Raw genomic sequence first — 18,812 nt, forward strand, 5'->3', positions numbered from 1 at the left:
ACCACAGCATTAACTTTGATGGGGTTGCAGGAATAAAAATCAGGGTAGAATTTATCCCCAGGAGTTTCTGGATTGATGCCTCATTGTGGGAGAAAGAGAAGGCAAAATTAATTCCTTTTGTTAGTGCTAATACAATTCTTCAGTGACAGCCCCAAGACATTGAGTTCTATTTGGGGCAGACAGAATCCCAAACAATTTTTGTATCCAAACGTCTTCTCCAGCAGACCCCTTTCTATCACAAATTTTCTGGCAAAAAGAGCTTAGCTTGCCATCACTCTGTGAGCACTGTTGGAGCTGATGAGAGGAATAGGAGTTAGAGAACTGCTGGGGAAAACAAAACTTGTCTCAGACTTGCAACTCTGGTTAAAACAGTAAGTTACAATATTGGTGAGCAGATGCCCATGTCCCCCAAGCGCTATGATGTTCAATGTACTGTAAAGGAGAACCTGAAGGATACGTTAGGGTGGACTGTTTGTTGATTCAAAATATTTCCTTCTGTTAAAAGCACTCCTCTGATGGAAGAGGCCCTTCTTAGCCCTGACATCTTGACGCTACACATGCAGCATGCACTCTGGGATGCCTGCATTCCATGTCACATTGGCTTGGGTTCTGCCAGGTCGTTTCCTTATGCCTGCAAACTCAATTGAACTTATGAAAATTCAAACAGTCTTCTGTCTGTTTCATACATCATCAGCAAACATAATTAGTAGACAAAATGAATTTGTTCTTTGTAATTTGGAGGCTATGCAAATGTTTCTACTGTATAGTGCAGAGGAGGGGATAAAGTTTGGTAAGCAAGGTTAATTCAGCATGGAGGAAAGTATGGAGACAGACAAATAAAGAAAGAATGTTTGCAATAAAAATACTCAGTGAGGAGAGTGATATGGTACTTTTGCAAATTACAATTGGCCTTGATACCTTTGAGTGATGGAACAAAACAAACGCACAAGTGAGTTATGAAAGATCATCCCAGTGAGTGACTGTATCTCCACCCCAGGTGTTTTGTGCACACAAGGTGTTTGTTAATAATAACAATACTTAGCACTTCCAAGAGCTTCACAGACACTAACTAAATAATGTTCACATAGGTATGTCAGTATTAGCCACACTTTAAAATAGATATGAAAAGTGAGGTCCAGAGAGGTTAAGTGACTTGCTCAATGCCATGCGTGTCTGAATCAGGAAAAGAATACAGGATCTCTTAGCTATTAATCCTGTACTCAGACCACTAGGCTACATATTAGCTGAATTTTTTCAAGGCAGCACATACATTAAAAATGTACCTACTATATGCAATTCTTATAAGTCTTAGATAAGGGAAACATGGTTAAATTCCTAGACACTGCTTTGAAAATTTATCCCACACCCATATATGTTTTGGACAATTTTAGCTTATATGTATAGTATCTTTCCCTTGTGCAAAGATCTGACTCTGATTATTGTTCATGTTAAAGGAAAGCAAATACTCACCTGGAGCAGAGATTATTCTGCATAAAGGGCTTGATCCTACTAGGTGCTAGCCCTGATACACTAAAGTAGTTAAGCATGTGCTTAACATTAAGTATGGGAGTAATCCCTCTGACTTCAGTGAATAAATGTACAACGATAAGTATACACTTAAATACATTGCTGGATTGGACCCAGAGTGCTCAGCACATTGCAGGCTCAATCACACAGTCACCTCCTCTGAATAGCATGTCACACTACCTTTAGAAAGCCCCTTTTTCAGGTGACTATCAGGCAGATCCTCAGCTGCATAAATGGGCATAAACTCCATGGAAGTCAACAGCATATATGATTTGCACCAGCTGAGGAGATGGCTTACATTCTGAACAATCAGATGATGTAGGGACATCACAGCCTGGGAATGATCTCTCCAGACTCCAAATTTATTTTTTTTTAAAAATAGGTAGTTCTCTATTTACAGGAAAGCCATTTTCTGGGATTAATCTCATCCCAGATCTCAGAAATTAGCAGGCACTGTTCACAATGAACCTCAGTAAGAAACAACGCAAGACTTCAAAGCATCTTTTCTTCTATGGCTAATCACCATGCATTATAACTGTTTTGTGTTACTGACTACATGGACACTCAAATGTAACAGCAATATCCAGATTTCATTATTACGATTTGCATGCCCATCCATAAAAATCCTTCCACCATGCTCCTCACAGCGTAAGAATCATAAAGTACAATGATCCTGGTATATTTCAGAGGTGGGGCTGTATGCTGAGGCTACAGAACCTAGGAGCATTTAGGAGTTTACAGGCAAGATACTTTTGAAAAATGAATGATGGAAGTAAGTTGGAGATAAGATAATGCATGCCATAAAGCAGAGGTCCAGCTATGATGGTTTGATAGAGCACAAGGAAGGATGGAATTGTGCTGAGTCAGGATCCTGTGTCCCATTCCCAACTCTAGGACTGATTCGCTCTGTGACCTGGAGCAAGTCATTTAACCTTTGTGCCTCAGTTTCCCCATCATTAAAATGAAGATATTAATGTTCTGTTTTTGCAGGTCTGTTCCACATTTACATTTAAAGTTGTTTTCCTCAACCACTGAGTCTCTGATCTGCTTACCAAGTGATATCGCCCAGCCCAGCTGGCAGTCAATCATCAGAGCCATATACTGCTAAATAGTATTTCGCCACACTGCTCCATCAAGGACCCTGTGACCACCTGTATCCCAAAGATCCAAAGAACCGGCCTTAATTCACTCTTAGATCTATTAAAATTTGGAAAGAAAATGTCTAATGCATTCGAAGCAAAATTCTCCTGATTATTATTTTATAATATACAGGGAATTACAAAAGGGCTTTTAGATTCAGTGTTCATACATTTCAAAGTCTTTCCCCCCAACCCATCCTCTCCGCCCCCCACAAAATGTTATATCATTGGTACCACTAAATCTACTAGTACCTTAAACCTAGGTCATAGGCTCAGAGTTACAGTGATGACCATGGTGGCCAGGGATACTGCTTGTGGTAGGAAGTTAAGAACTATGAGCAGAACATTTTAAACCCAACTCACTGGCCACAGTCTGCAGTTAATGCACAGTATTTAACAACACAATGGCATGCCCCTGCCAGTAATGTAAAAACGCAATGGATTAGTGCCAGAATGGCACAATCTGCCTCACTGACTCATGCCTGGCATTCCATTCCTGGAAGGGGTATTATGTACCCGCAGTATGCTGTACCCTTCAGCTAGTCTCCAAAGTAAATTCATTAGTGTTGAAAGGGGGTAAAAACCCCCTTATGTAACAGTTAAAACACTGAAACACTTTGTGCTATAAAACAAAGATATCACTTGGGAAGAATTCATAAACTTCTGGATTTCATTACCAAACTTACATTTTGATCTTAAATGAGAAAACAGATTGACTTTGCTTTGTAGTATTTCACAACCTTTTATTGCCCAACTAAAATCCCTTTTCCCCTATCATCTTTAAGATTTTGTTTTGTTTCTTTATTATTTTTAAACTCGGAGCATCTGAATCTTTTACACTGTCTGGTCATTCACTTGCCTGTTATTCATGCACTGAAATCCCAAGTATTAATTGTTCTCTCGAGTACATTGACAAAGCAGCTTCTAAATAAGAATAGACCAGAATGGATGTAGACTCTGACATGCATTTATGGACTAATGGGGCTCTTAGAGACAGCCTCATCTCTCGTTCGAAAACATAAGATATGCTATTTTGACTGTTTCCTAGCACAAGAGGAAACACACATACACACACACACACAGAAGAATTATGCATTTCTGATCACATCCAATGTCCTCAGGCAGATGACTCCTGTTGTGATGTCACCAGAAACTTTCTCTTTCTTTTGATTTTTCTTATAACAAAGGACAAAAATGTCCTATGACATCACAAAGGAGAATGAATTATATTTCTGATGCTATCAGGAATCTTCTGCTACTTTCCATTATCCCTGCACCAAAGTGCAGGAATCCTTGGTGACAGGATGACAGGAAATGTATGTCAATTGGGACAAAGCTACACACCATTCCTAATAAAATTCGAAACAGCCAGTGGAAAGAATTGGCAATTTGGGGTCTGACATAAAACCTGGCAAAGATCCAGCACAACTTCCTTTAAAAAAATAAATAAATGTCATTTAAACTTGTAAATCCCATCCAAGGGCACTCTGACCTTTATCCATGTCCAGTTACTGTGCTAACACTTTTATTGTGTGCACTGTTTCAGAGAAATACTGACAAAAGGTACCGGAAAAGCTTTTACTTACAGGAATGCAGTGCAGCTTAATCTTTTTGTTTTTAAGGTGCAGTGATTTCAGCATCTAAAATGTAACTTCAGGCAGTCTGAAAAGAAACAGGTTAAAATCTCTTTCAGTTATAATTGGTATTTCAGATTTAATTAAAAATTAAACTTTCATAATGTTTCACCATCCAAAGCAATGCATTATCAGTCAAGCGTGGCCTTTTTTTTTTTTTTTTTGGGTTAAAAAAGGCTCTTCCCAGAGTAGTCTGTAATGAAGAAAGGGCGGGGGGGGGGGGGGGGAAGCAATTCACAAAAGCAAAATATGCCTCTGCATTAAAGGATCTCAGAATTACATGGAAAGAAACCTCCTGCCCCTTAATTTTAACAATCTACCTTCTAAAAGGAAAACCAGGCATAACAATTAAAAATGACAGAAAGACAACATCACATACCGATGAGTGTGGAAAAAATGTTAATCTCAGCCAAATAAGGAAACTGTTAGGACCAGAATGTACAAACTGAAAGAGAAAATATGATTTTAAATAATGTTAGCCAAATATATTTTTAAAATCCGTTTGACAACATGTAGTACTGTCAGACAATTGCACAGAGGGGAAAAGAAAGACAGGCAAATTTAGAAAGAAGAAATGCGTTGTGCAAGGTGTAAAAAGTACAGGGCTTCTATATCCTTTTGCTAAAGGATACAAAATAGCTGATTTGGTTGTGAAGTTTTTTTATCTTGTAAAATCAATGCCCTTTTACTGTGAAAAACAGTAGACTACGAACTGATAGCTATAAACATTCATACCACTTGAACAGATGAAAAATCAAAAACAATTTTTATTTTTCAAATAACAGTTGGAATGACATTAAAAACTCCAAGGGTTACACCATTAGTCTGAGTATAAATGTTATAGGAGCATTTAAAAATCAATGGTTTTAATTCTATCCAAATGTAAAACCTCTGAAAACAGGAAAAAAGGGAAAACCCAGATATCCAAATGAGAAAATTAATACATTACAACAATTTGACATTAAGCTGCCAGGGTTTGGGACTCATAGTAACAAAAATTCATTTTTATATAGGTAATGTTTTAATAAGAGGAAATAAAAACAAACAAGTACATATCTTGGTTAAAATATTTTATTTTGAAAATATGGCAGTGAAACTTTTAGAATGTACAAATTCACAGTCAAAGCCGTCCCCTTTATTAACAAAATACAGAGAAAGTCCCAGGCTACAAACTTTGGATCTGAATCCAGATTCATATTTTGAACACCCCAGAGTTTTGGGGTTATTCAAATGTGGAGTTTTAGTTCAGGCCTGTCTTTAATAGAAAATATGGATTTCTAGACACCATTAACACTGCTTTTAGAGCAGCTAGTCCTTGAACCCACAAGGGGAGAGGCAATTCTTGATTTAGTCCTAAGTTGAGCACAGGATCTGGTCCAAGAAGGCAATATAGCTGAATGGCTAAGTAATAGCAACCATAATGTAATTTAATTTAATATCCTTGTAGGGGGGAAGATAGATCCCCTCTTCTGTGTAGTTGAAGGTAAGCTAGTTAAATGGAAATTAAAGGGAACAGTCACATGAGTGAAATACCTGCAAGGTGCATGGAAACCATTTAGAAACACCATAATAGAGGCTCCAACTAAATGTATATAACAAATAAAAAAAACTGTCAGAGGACCAAAAAAATGCCACCATGGATAAACAACAAAGTAAAAGAAGCAGATAGAGGCAAAAAGACATAATTTGAAAATTGGAAGTCAAATCCTACTAAGGAAAACAGAAAGGAGCATAAACTCTGAAAGGTCAAGTATAATTAGGCATGCCACAAAAGAATTTGAAAAGCAAGTAGCAAAGGACTCAAAAAATAACAGCAAAATTGTTTTAAGTACATCAGAAGCAGGAACCTGCCAAACAATCAGTGAGGCACTAGCCAATCAAGGTGCTAAAGGAGCACTCAAGGAAGACAAGGCTATTGCAGAGAAGCTAAATGAATTCTTTCCATCAGTCTTTACTGCAGAGGATGAGAGGGAGAATATTGTTAGGTGACAATAAGAAGTCACCAGGACCAGATGGTATTCACCCAAGAGTTCTGAAGGAACTCAAATATGAAATTGCAGAAGTACTAATTGTGGTATGTAACCTCTCGCTTAAAACAGCTTCTGTACCTGATGACTGAAGCATAGCTGACGTAATGGCAAAGTTTGCAGAACGTCTGGAAAAGAGATGACTAAAGGGGGATACAACAGAGGACTATAATAAAGTCATGAATGGTGTACAGAAAGGGAAAAGGGAAGTGTTATTTATCCCTTCACATAACACAAGAGCCAGGGGTCACCCAATGAAATTAATAGGCAGCAGGTTTAAAACAAACATAAGGAAGTACTTCTTTACCCAATGTACAGTCAACCTGTGGAGCTCGTTGCCAGATAATGTGAAGGCCAGAAGTAAAACTGGGGTAAAAAAAAAATTAGATAATGTCATCTATCAGTGGCTATTAGTCAAGATGGTCAGGGATGCAATCCCATCCTCTGGGTGTCCCTAAACCTCCAACTGCCAGAAGCTGGGACTGGAAGATGGGGGATGGATGACTTGAAAATTACTCTATTCTATTCATTCCCTCTGAAGCATCTGGCACTGGTCACTATCAGAAGAAAGGATTCTGGGCTAGATGGACCACGGGTCTGACCTAGGATGGGCATTCTTATGTTCTCATGAATCTCTCCAGTCCTCATTATTACAAAACAGGAAAGAGAGATGGATTCTCTCTCTCTCTCTTGGGATTGTGGAAGCTTCTGAGAGTGAGGCTGAGTTTGTTATGTGCTCTATGCACTAGCCAGATTTCTGTTAGGCTGTGTATGGTTTGGTTTGTTACTTGCTGTTTCTTTACCTTAGGGGTGTTATTGGTCCCCCATTTCCTTTTCCTTGCAGGAGTTGGTGTGGTTCTCAGCCTCAGAGGGGTTTAGCAGATTAATCCACAAGCATGGGATTCAGTGTATACTTCCTGTCTCCTACACTGTGCAGGATGTGTTGCTGAGTGTAGTTAAGATTATTGCCTGTGCTAATATAAAATCTGCCTCTCGAATGAGCAAATCTACACTAATTTTCCTGGCCCAAGAGTAGATCGTTTAGTAAAGGAGAGACTCTGAGTCAAGGAGGCTTTTATTCAAATTTTTCCCTGGTTTACTCCTGCTACTAAAGTACCAGTGTCCCCCCTTCCTTCACAGTGAGACACCAGTGTCTGATCTCTCTTGATGTGAAGGTATTTCCTGCTCTTAGGATGATTCCATTAGTGTGCAAGAACCCAAATGTGGGGCATGTTATGTCGTTACAGTACCAGATTCATTTGGTTCTAAATACCCCTGAACAGCCCTTGAATTACGTTTTAAAGCATCACATAGATGGCACAGATTTTACAGTATTCGTTACCTTTGAAAATGTGAAATGTTTCCTATGTGGTGACCCTGATCTTGCCCATGCACTGCTGGCTTGGGGGACCCTGGTAAGAATGTGGGATCCCAGGATAGTGGGGGAGGTTGGGACATCAAGGGGCATCTGCACTGCCAGATTCTGTCTCCCTCCACCATTGCCATATGTGTCTGCTATCCTCTAGAGAAAAGCCTCCCCACCACAGGTGCCCTCTATCGTGACCCCATCACTTGTACCTGGACAAAAGCGAGTCCTGGAGTTTGCGGTGCACCTCCCTACAGAGGAAGCAGAGAGAGGTTCTAGAGATGGGGGTGAAGAACAGACCGATGAGATGGATTTATGCACCACTGTTTCTAAAAGGACTAAGACTTCGGCGGCCTCTGAGCTGCTGGCAGTGGCTGAGGATGGAGCTGTGTGCCCTGCGAAGGAGACTAGTGTTGTGTTGGGTGACAGCTCCATGCCTGGTGTTTCCAGTGGGAAACTGTCCTCTTCTGGCATGGTGAGTCCTCAAGCCCCAATCCTGTATGCTGCAGGGATGATGCTGAGTCCCAGCCCACTGCCTACCCCTCTTGAGAATATAGATATGCTGGCTGCCCGCACTGAATCTTTCTCCCTTGTGAATTATGAGAATGTGACAATAGTGGCTCAATGTTCTTCTGACCCGGTGGAGTCTTAGGGAGATGAAGAGGATGATGATAATCTCTCTAACTCCTCACTGGTTCCTGATGTCCCAGCCAGTCAGCTAGATAGGAAGGGGGGGGTATGGTGTGAAGGAGATTAATGACGTTTTTGGATAGCTCTAAAAAGGAAGTGGGGAGTTGATTTACAGCACTTTATTCCTTCAGCTGCCCTTGTCTTGAGAGATAACTCAGTTGGTTGTCGGAAACATTTCTGTTTCAAAAAGTTGTTGATCAAGGTGGGGATTGTTCAAGATACACCGCCATCACCGTGACTTGTTTTGTTCACAGTATTTCCACTTTCTATTGTCTCCCTCTGCTGCTTGGCTCTCTTTCTAGTCTCTGTGGTGCTGCTCACCTTTGGCTCTCAATATTAATGGCTGCCAGGAGAGACACACTCAGACTTTGATAATCAGGGGATCTGGTTAAAGGAACGGGAAGGGGAAGCTTTCTTGAGCCATAGATTCAATGTCACAGCTGCGGGAGCTGTTTTCTTTCCCCGGGATGCAGGGACACAGATCTTCTCTGTGAAGGAGACTGTGCAGGGCCAGCTCCTCCAGGTGAAGACACATATTGACACTACTCTTTTTAATCTTTTTACTGTGTATGCTCCTATTCTGGGGCGAGATCGTGTCTCCTTTCTGTAGACTCTTGTCCATGCCATGCTTGGCTGTGACCCTGATAGTAATACTGTCCTGGGAATGGATTTCAGTTGCACTGTAGATTATGTTTTAGACAAGAACCAGGAAGAACTACACCCTCAGTCAGCCAGGGAACTGTGTTGTCTCCTGCAGAACTTTGGGCTAGCAGATGTTTGGAGGTACTCTCACCCCAGTATTAGGTAGCACTCTTGGCTGAAGGCTGCTCCCAAGCAGGTCTCCAGGGCTAGACTGGATCACTTTTATACCAGGAAGGCCAGTGTGGTCTTCCCTGTCTCTGATCATCATTATGCTTCTGTCAATGTGTCTCTCCTTCTTCCTTCCTGTGGTGCCCACTGGTGCTTTAATACCAAATTATTACAGGACTTGAACTTTGCTGAGATGTTTGCTGTGTTTTGGGAACATTGGCGACAGCATAAGCCTCTATATGAAACAGTGGTGGGACAGTGTATTAGACAGTGGAGAGATGTCTGAAAGATCCAGATCCAACTGTTCTGCCATAAGTGTATCCAGGCTGCCACGCAGTCCTTGTATTTGGCCAGGAGTATCCTGGAATGAGACATCTTGGACCCTCATGGCAACCTTGATTTGGGAAACCCAGTGCAGAATCACCAAACCTTAACTGAGAAGTACCAGCTCCTAAGATGTTTGGTGGAAGAGATGGGCAGGGAGCTCTGATTCAGCTCCATTATACTCTGCTGCATGCTATTGGCACTCCCACAATGTTCTTTTTCGGGTTGGAAAAAAAGTCTATGGACCATCAGCAGATTTTTTCCCTACAACTGTCGGATGGTCACCTGATGGCTGATGCTGCTGAGATCCATAACACAGCAGGTTCTTTTTACAATACTCTGTGATGTGCTGGCAATGGAGGAGCTGCACCAAGAGTTACCCCATCTGAATGGTGAGGAACAGCAGTGTCTGGACACCCCTTTCTGAAGACACTTGCCAATGCCAGGTCTGCAGACCTTTGGGCTAGTAGATGTTTGGAGGTTCTCTCACCCACTGTTAGACCGTACTCTTGACTGAAGGCTACTCGCTACCAGGTCTCAGGGACTAGATTGGATCACTTGTGTACCATGACAGCCAGTGTGAATGTATGTTCGGTTGTCCATGCCTCCCACTCACTTATCAGATCATCATTATGTCTCTGGCAGTGTGCTTCTTCCTTTTCCTGCCTGTGCTTCCTACTGGTGCTTTAATACTGAATTATTACAGCACTTGAATTTCACCCAGATGTTTGCTGAATTCTAGGAGTGTTGGTGGCAGCATAAGCCCCTATATGAGTCCTTGAGACAGCGGTGGGATGTCAGAAAGATCCAGAACCAATTGTTCTGCCATCAGTATACCCAGGCTCCCACATAGTCCTTGCATCAGGCTATGAATGCCCTGGAACGAGAAATCTTGGGCCTTCATGGCAACCTTGATACGGGAAACCCGAAGCAGATTCACCAAACCATAACTGAGAAGTACCAGCCTCTGAGGTGCTTCTTGGAAATGAATGTGCAAGGAGTCCTGATTTGGGCTCATTTTACTCAGCTGCATGAAACTGACACTCCCACACGATTGTTTTTCGAGTTGGAGGAAAAAGTCTGCAGACCGTTGGCAGATTTTTTGCCTGCGGCTGCCGGAAACTCATCTCACAGCTGATCCTATTGAGATCCAGAAAGCAGCTGTTATTTTTTAAAAGACTCTGTACTCACCTGAAGCCTGTGGTGTGCTGGCAATGGAGGAGCTCGAGCAAGAGTTGCCCTATTTGACTGGTGAGGAACAGCGGTGTCTGGATGCCTCTCTGTCGCTGCAGGAGGTCTCTGTTGCAGTCCACCAGCTCTCTACAAGCAATGCCTCAGGTACTGATGGGCTGCCATCTGAATTTTACAAGCATTTCTAGCATCTTCTCTGTTCTGACTTTTTTCTAGTGGTGCTGCAATGTACCCAGGAGAAAGAGCTGCCCCTCAGTTGCCTCAGAGCAGTGATACCCTGCTGCACAAAAAAGGGACCTCTGTGATAGAACTGGGGACCTATTTCCCTTCTCTTATCTGATTAAAAGATTTTATCCAGGACCTTACCCAATTGTCTGGAGGATTGTCTGGGTTCTTTGACACACCCTCATCAAGCATATTGTATTCTTAACTGCTGTATTTTTGGATAATTTGTTTTTAATTTGTTGTTTAATTTGATGTTTTTACTGTTAGCAAACTTGGAATCTGGATGTGGGGCTTGTTTCAATGAACCAGGAGAAGGCCTTTGATAGAGTTAACCATAGTTATCTTTTAAAAATGTCAGAAGCTTTGAGGACTGGGCCAGTGTTCTCTTCATACATTTCTTTACTGTATCATAACATTTTTAGTTTCCTAAAGATTAATTAGCAACTGCTTCCCAGTTTGCAAAGGCATTTGTCAGAGGTATCATCTGTCTGGGATACTGTGTGCTCTTCATGGGTGGTGGGTGAATCCCTGCTTTGGGGAGGCTAGCCCACTGGCCCCGCTCCTTCCACCCAAGGCTCCGCCCCCCCCCCACTGGAACCCTGAACCCCCACAACAGGAGAAGCCCTGAGGGCCCCCCCACAACCAGAGGAGCCCCGGCCCGCCTGCCCCAGCCACACTGGGCTGAGCCGCCAGCCCCCTGACCCACCACCCTCCCTTTTGCCAGGCCAGCCCCAGCACTGGGCTGAGTTGCTGAACTGCCAGCCCCCCCCTGCCTCTGAAGGCCCATCCCCGTGCAAATTGCTGGCCCCCGCCTCCAGAGCCTGGCCAAGCCACCGGCCCCCCAAGTGCCAGGCTGGCTCCAGAGCCGGGCCAGTCCCACAAGCGCCAGATGCCCCGGCTGAGCTGCCAGACCCAACGCCCAGCTGAGCCTCCTCCCTCTACCGCCCACGCCACCAACTCTCCACGTCACTCCTCGCTCCCCCAACACTGAGGAGGAGGGATGGTGTGAGCAGTGGGGACTTCAGGAGGGGAGGTGGAGTGGAGGAGATATGGCAGGCAGGCAGCAGCAGCAGTAGCTGGCGGTGGGGCCTGGGAGAAGGGGCAGGGCCACCGCAGCCCAGGTGTTCCATGGCGGTGGGCAGCAGCACCAGGGAAGACTAAGCCTTCCTTGGCCTATTATACCACCATCCATGGTGCTCTTAGTTTGGAGCAGTTTCTGCACCTCCCCAAAAGCCATCTGACTGGCTTTTCTGTGCCAAGAGTGCCAGATCCTTTCCCCATTCGTCTGTCAGCCTGAGGATATCTCAGTTTTGATCATATCTCACAGTGACACGCAGGCACTTTGTGCTTGTTTACAAGTGCATGATGTGGCAAATGGCCAATGTTATTTTGGTGGGTCCCACGCTTTTCCTTGGTATGGTGGATCAGGGTGCCACCCCTGCCCCTATTCTTGGGCTTCGCAAGTGCCTTGGAGGGGGAGAGAAGGGGAGCGGGGAAGGGACCCAGGTTCACCCCTACTCCGGTCCCAGCTCCTTCGGCTTCACAGGCTTCTTACCCTCTTTCCCCCTGGGCAGGGTTTCTCTCCATCCTTTGTGCTGGGGGAGTCCCACTGCCCTGCTTGGGCAGGGTCTCTATTCCCTCGATACTCCAATCCTCTGGTCAACACCAGTACACCTCCAAACTACAGTCAGCTCTCTTTCCCTCCCCCTATCTGCGGGTTTTTATTAGGTCTGGGGTGGGGCCTTAATTGGCTTTAGTTGTTCTAATTAACCTGTAGTAACCTCTCCTTAGTCTACAGGGATTAAGGCTCTGATCATCCTGGGGTTTATATATCTCACATCGATCACTCTCCTGCTTTCTTCTAGCCCTGCTGTATCACAATGAACAGGCATCTGCTTACATGAACTGGGCTAAAAGCAATTTGATCTTACTGGGCTCTTGGCAGTGCAGCAGTCCCGCTTTGTTGCCCCCAACAATTGCATAGGGGCAGCTCTGGGATTTACATGTTGGGGGACCTTTTTGGATCTGAACAATATATATTAAGGAACTAGGAGGGGGCTGAAGAGATGGTGCAAGGGCACCTGAGAAAGGACAGTGGCTTCTTCCTAGGCTCTCTATTTGGGGATAGGTTTTGATTGCCAACAACCACGTATCCTCAATAATGTGGCACCAGCTAGCATGTCTGGATTCTCCTCCTGGATCAAATTCAGAGGCATATTAATTATATTTTTGGGGACTACGTACCTCTGGTTGTGCCCTGCTTTTCTCTTCCTGCCATTAGATGAATGGGGTCAGAGACTCACTGATTTAGTCAGCAGGGTTGTAACCTTTCATCTCTGGTCCGTTTAGTGGTTGCTGTACTCTGACTCCCCCCTGGCCTGGAAATCCCTCGCCTTCTCTTTTCTCCATCATACTGGTGGGATGGGCTTTAATTCTCACCTATTTTTGTTGGCAACTGGTCAATTACAGAATCTAGATTTGCTTCTATTCTACAATGATCTTTTTAATGCCTGGTGACTGCTATGAAATCTGCATTTTTCCAGATATGGTTCTTGGAAGAGCCACTGTTTTTTAGCCCACTTTTTCCAGCTGAAGCTCTCTCCTCCAGGAGCCTGTTTTCTGCATTTATTCAGGCTGGGTTGAACAAGCTGTCCCACTGGTTTGTTCTCAGTTGGTCAAGCTACAAGTTGGCAACAGCATTTGCTGTTCAGAGCAGAATCTGGCGTGTGCATTTTTTTGATAAGGTCCTCTCTGAATTCCAGGTGGAACTCGCTCAGAGGACTGCTCAGTATTTGCAGAATGTTTTTTCAGGCATGATTCTTCCAGGGGGGAATCCCGTGTTCCCCTCACTAGCTGTCTGCCATTCTGAGGATGAGATCCTTGTGCAGCCAGGCAGATTGTTGTCCTGCAAGGGTTTGGTGAATGTTCCTTTTGCAAACATGACCAACAAGCAGGTCTGTGGTATGTGTGTCAAAGTGTGAGGTTATGCCACCACCCTCTCTGATCTCCCTGATATAGTCTTGGAGGATGCCTCTGTCCCTGGATGACTCTGGGTCTTTGGCTTGGAGGATGTTGTACAAACCTCTTCCTAAGTGTCCTGGTGATTTGCAGTGGAGGGTCCCATGTAGCACTGTAGCAACTAATCGTTTGGTGCCCCATATTGCCTCTGAGGTGCCTGCACAGTGCCCCGTCTTTTTGGTGTCAGACATGGTTTGTTTCATTTTTTCCTATCTTGCCTCTGTTTAATTCCTCTTTTAGGGTTTTTTTGCAGCAACTTTTCAATGGTTTTCTCCAAGCCCTTGTTTGTTTTCGGAGTGAGATACAGTGCTCGCACTAGACCGTTTTCCTGCCTGACTAAGTTGTTGCTGGTTCAGGCAAAACTAGCCATTTTGAAATCTCACCAGAACAAAGAGGCTGGGGTGGAGTGGTGTGATGTGGTAGGGCTGTTCTGCACACGGATTGTGGCCAGGCTGCAGACTGATTACACCTTTGATAAATGGACTTGTAATCTGGACACTTTTCAGTTGACAGGGTATGTAAACCAAATTTTGAGTGAACTTGATAATGATGCTACTTTAGTGATTCATGTTTATTGTTCATTTAAGATGTGTTTTGCTGTATTTTATTCATATCTTTTTGTGTATATATTGTAATTTTATAAAATTTTAAAGTAGTTTTTAATGTGACTTTATGTGAATAAAGGTGTTTTCCATGTCATGTCTACCTACCTATTTACGATTCTGGTAAGGCACCTATCAGTGTGCTAATATTACACAAACAAACATTTGTGTATTCTTTTGTATCCACTGTATTCATATAATTTACAAACTCATCCCACCACACGCTCTTGCATGCACATATACAAAGTGCATATGTGAATGTGATCAACAATTTATTCTAAGGAGTAAAAGTATTACTTCAACTCAGTAGACACCAATTCAGTTGACAGAACAACAATTATGATGTCTTTGGCAGAAACAATTAAATGAAAGTAAAGGGAATCCACATATTGGTGTAATACAATGTCATAAAATAAAATTACTAAAGTAATCCAGGATCAGACACAGTTGCCAACTTTCACGCGGTAAATAAGCACCCTGACTTTCACAATAAATCAAAAATCAAGCTAATCCCATTTCAAAACAAGTCCAAAACAAGCCAATCCCTAAGAACCCCAACACTCTATGTGACTAGAATCCCCCTGGTGTGCAGTCTGGGACTGTGGTGGGCCAGCTGTGCACCCCTGACTCTCTCCCCCACTTGCCCCTGCTTGTCTGGAGCTGATCAAGGGGAAAGAAAAAAGGCAACAAGCTACAAGCCAAAAACTAGCCAACAAGCAACTCACAAGCCAATTAAGCCAAACACAAGCCCAATTTCTGAGTTTTTTTCCATGGGTTTGGCATGTCTAGGATCAGAAAGCAACAAATGTGTCACATATCAGTAATAACTGTAATACTTTGCATTGACATCTGTAGATCTCAAAGTGCTTTGTAAACATTAATAATTAAGCCTCAGAACCCCCAGTGAGGTTGCATGTCAATCTCAATTCTACAGACGTAAAAACTGAGGCACAGGAAGGTTAAGTGACTTGCCCCCAGGAATCAGTGGCAGAGCTGGAAATAGAATTCCTGACTCCTTTTGTGCTGTCCTTTGAGTACAAGACTATCCTTTCCTCTCCTGACTGGCATATACACAGCACTAGTGAAGAAAATCAGACAAATAAGGTGAGTCTATCAGAACTAGCTAATGGTGCAGCTGTCAGGTGAGAGATAAAGTATCCTGATCTGAACTTCTAGTTCTTTCTTTCCCCCCCCTTGTAACATTTCTAAGATCACATTGTGGCTTTCTGGAAGAGAAAGGAATGGGGCAGCTGCAGCCAAAAGCTATTCCTTTTGATATATGCAATTGAAAACTGATAAAACAAAAAATATTCACTGAATGTGAAATGTATCCCCACACACAGAGCCAGCAAAAAGAGTACACACACACACACACACACACACACCCCCCAAAGCCCTATTTTCACAGCTTATATGGGACTTATGTGGTGCATACGCTTTATGCTGGCCCTCTTTACCACGGTGATTTTCACCCAATATTTGTTTCTTCTGAAAGGGCTCTCCCCTTTCCCAAGTAAATCCAAGCATAGGTTTATCTGTCTTAACACCCCTAAAGGCTGATCTCAGGGATACACGCATCTTGTTCTATGGTATCTTCCTAGTGTCAGTTTCCATTCTGAAGTCCTCGCCTGTGCCATACTCACCTTTCAGTTAGGAAAGGAGGCAAGAAAATGTAATGTCCAATGTCACTCTGCAAATCAACCAGCAGGGTCTACTCTTGTTGGTGAAAAGGACTCCTTCTCCACAAAGCAGTCCAAGTCCCTGATCTTGTCATGTGCCTAGAATCCACCAACTCAAGAAACAGGAACCTCAGCAAGGTTGCATGACAGCCTATTTTATTCATAGCATATTCATTACCATCATGAAGAATTTGGGGAAAATAACCATAGTTAACATAGGAACCTTGACATACAATAAGTGTATCTTAGAAATCCTGATGGTTATTCCAGCTACATGTTGGTAGTGAAACTGAATCAAAATATAAAGAAAACATGGCAAGAGTGGGAATATCATCTTGTACTTTATACCACTTTCCATCCAAAAATATCCACTAATTTTACAAATACAGACTTTCATACTTTATGCCATAAGTATTATCATCTTAATTGTGCAGATGGGGAAACCAAGGAATAAAAAAGAGAAATGATTTGCACAAGATCAGTCTATGTCAGAGCTGGAAATAGAACCCAGATTCTGTATTTAACCACAAGGCCAGTATTCCTGTTCTCCAGGCAGCATGCTTAGCACTTTTGAGGCAAGGCGGGGTTGTCTTAGGGTACATCTACACTGAACACCATTTGCAGCAGCATGTACAGTATGTGCACAATAAAAAGCAGGTGTGTCCACACTGTGCTGTGTATCTATACATATCAATGAAAAGCTCGGTCAGGGGGGAGGCAGTGGGGAAAGGCTTCAGCGGGGAGCCTTTCCCCGCTGTCTCTCCACTGCCAGAGCCTTTCCCTGCTGCCAGAGTCTTTCTCTGCAGAGGGGAAAGGCTCTGGCAGCTCCTTGAGGTGGAAAATTGCTCCAACATCTTTAAAAATACCAATGTAGAGATGGGATAGCCATTGCTTGGGCGTGTAGAGAGCTGCATAGAGTACATACCCATAGGGTTCAGGTATGTCTTTACTTACCCAAGCAGTGCCTCCCTGTCTACACTGCTATTTATACCTGGGCTAGGAGGTCATGTAGTATACGTACTCTACATGCCACCTAAAGGAGTGTGCAGTGCAGACGTACCATTAGATCTGTGGTGCACATCAAGTCCATATTGAACCCTGGGTAATTACTCAGGTGACTAGCCTGCACATCAAGGAAGTGCACTCAGAAAACAGTTGGTGAGTTTCTGCTCAAGAAAATCCCAGGACTTGGTAGGTGCATTAGTAGATATTAGAACAAGTTTTCACTTTCAATTAAATGTTTTAAATACAAATCTCAGAGGTAAGCATATTTTCCCTCCTGTTTGGTCACTCCTATGCCCTAAGAACACTGTATGAAGCCCCAGGACTCGGAGAGCAGAGCTGTTGTAGAATGATGTAGGTTTACTGGCATACTTGAATGGTAGAAGCCTAACATCACCTGTCTGTGCTATGTCTGGCTCAAATCAGTAGTCTAAGGCTTCCACTTTCATGAGAACTAAATTCATTCACAAAATAAAAAGAAAATCATTCCGTCAAAGAGCACATTCCCTTCTGCAGCCTGTTCCTCAGCTGTAGGTATCAGGCATACTCACCGTGTGAGTTTGAAAGTGTTTGATTTTCCTTGAACATCTGAATTCAGATGTAGTAAATTAATCAGGATTATTTATATTCCTTGATCGATGATTTTTTAAAATGTTTTTTGAATAGCAATCGGAGATTGATTTAATTTCACAATCAAAACAGTATATCACCTATGATAGCTTTGGGATTCACATATGGACAATTTATAACATCAGTCAATCATTTTCAATCCACTTATTACTACCAATTCTATTGTTACTAGCAAAGGCACTTGATCCCGTTGATCTTTCATGACAGGATCCCTACAACAGCTGCTCATGCTGTGTAATGGATAACCACAGAAGGCCAAATACTGAAAACCTTATTTGCTCCTTACTCAGGTAAAACTTTAGTGATTTCATTGAGAGAGTTCTGTCCAAGAACTGAGTAAAAACCAAGGCCATTGATTTCAGTGGGGCTTCACACATGTACAAAGTTCCACCCACACTGATCTCATTGCAGGACTGGGGCCTAAATAAGGACCAAAGAATATGGCCCAAAATGATTCCCCTCACATTTTGGTTTCGAAGGCATGACCAGAAAACCAGGTAGGGTTGTGGACTGCATGAGTAATCTTGTGCAGTCACTAAGGGTATGTCCACACTCCAATTGCAGGCTGTTATTGCAGATCATGTAGCTATACTTCAGCCTGCTTTAATCAACCTAGTTCACGTACTATAGTAGTGCAGCCACAACAGCACAGGCTCTAGGGCAGGCTAGCCACCTGAGTAATTACCCTGCGTTTCATGAAGGCTTATGAAGCCTGCACCGCTGCAGCTGAACTGCTCTGGTACCCCAGCTAGCAAGACGAAAGCTCGTTCAGGTATGGCTACACATGCTGCAATCATACCCCAGGATCGCAGTGTACATACCCCTACTCCCTCTGTGCCTCAGTCCCCATTCTGTAAAATGGGGACATAGGTGCTGGAACTAGGGGCACTGGGGGTGCTGCCGCACCCCCTGGCTTGAAGTGATTTCCACCATATACAGGGTGTACAG

The 18,812-nt window shown here is 43.2% G+C and overlaps 1 protein-coding gene across 13 annotated transcripts in view; it reads right to left on the minus strand.

The window, feature by feature from the left end:
• The window catches only part of ZBTB20 (zinc finger and BTB domain containing 20), a 663,010-nt gene that overhangs the window by 425,239 nt on the left and 218,959 nt on the right, over positions 1-18,812 (minus strand). For all 13 annotated transcript variants that reach the window (XM_073308827.1, XM_073308823.1, XM_073308794.1 and 10 more), the window contains one exon: positions 4,253-4,328. The gene's annotated coding sequence lies outside the window, so the exon portion shown is untranslated. The remainder of the gene's footprint in view (positions 1-4,252; positions 4,329-18,812) is intronic.

This window comes from Lepidochelys kempii, chromosome 1, assembly GCF_965140265.1.
Source record: "Lepidochelys kempii isolate rLepKem1 chromosome 1, rLepKem1.hap2, whole genome shotgun sequence".
In the NCBI taxonomy this organism is placed as follows: domain Eukaryota; kingdom Metazoa; phylum Chordata; order Testudines; family Cheloniidae; genus Lepidochelys; species Lepidochelys kempii.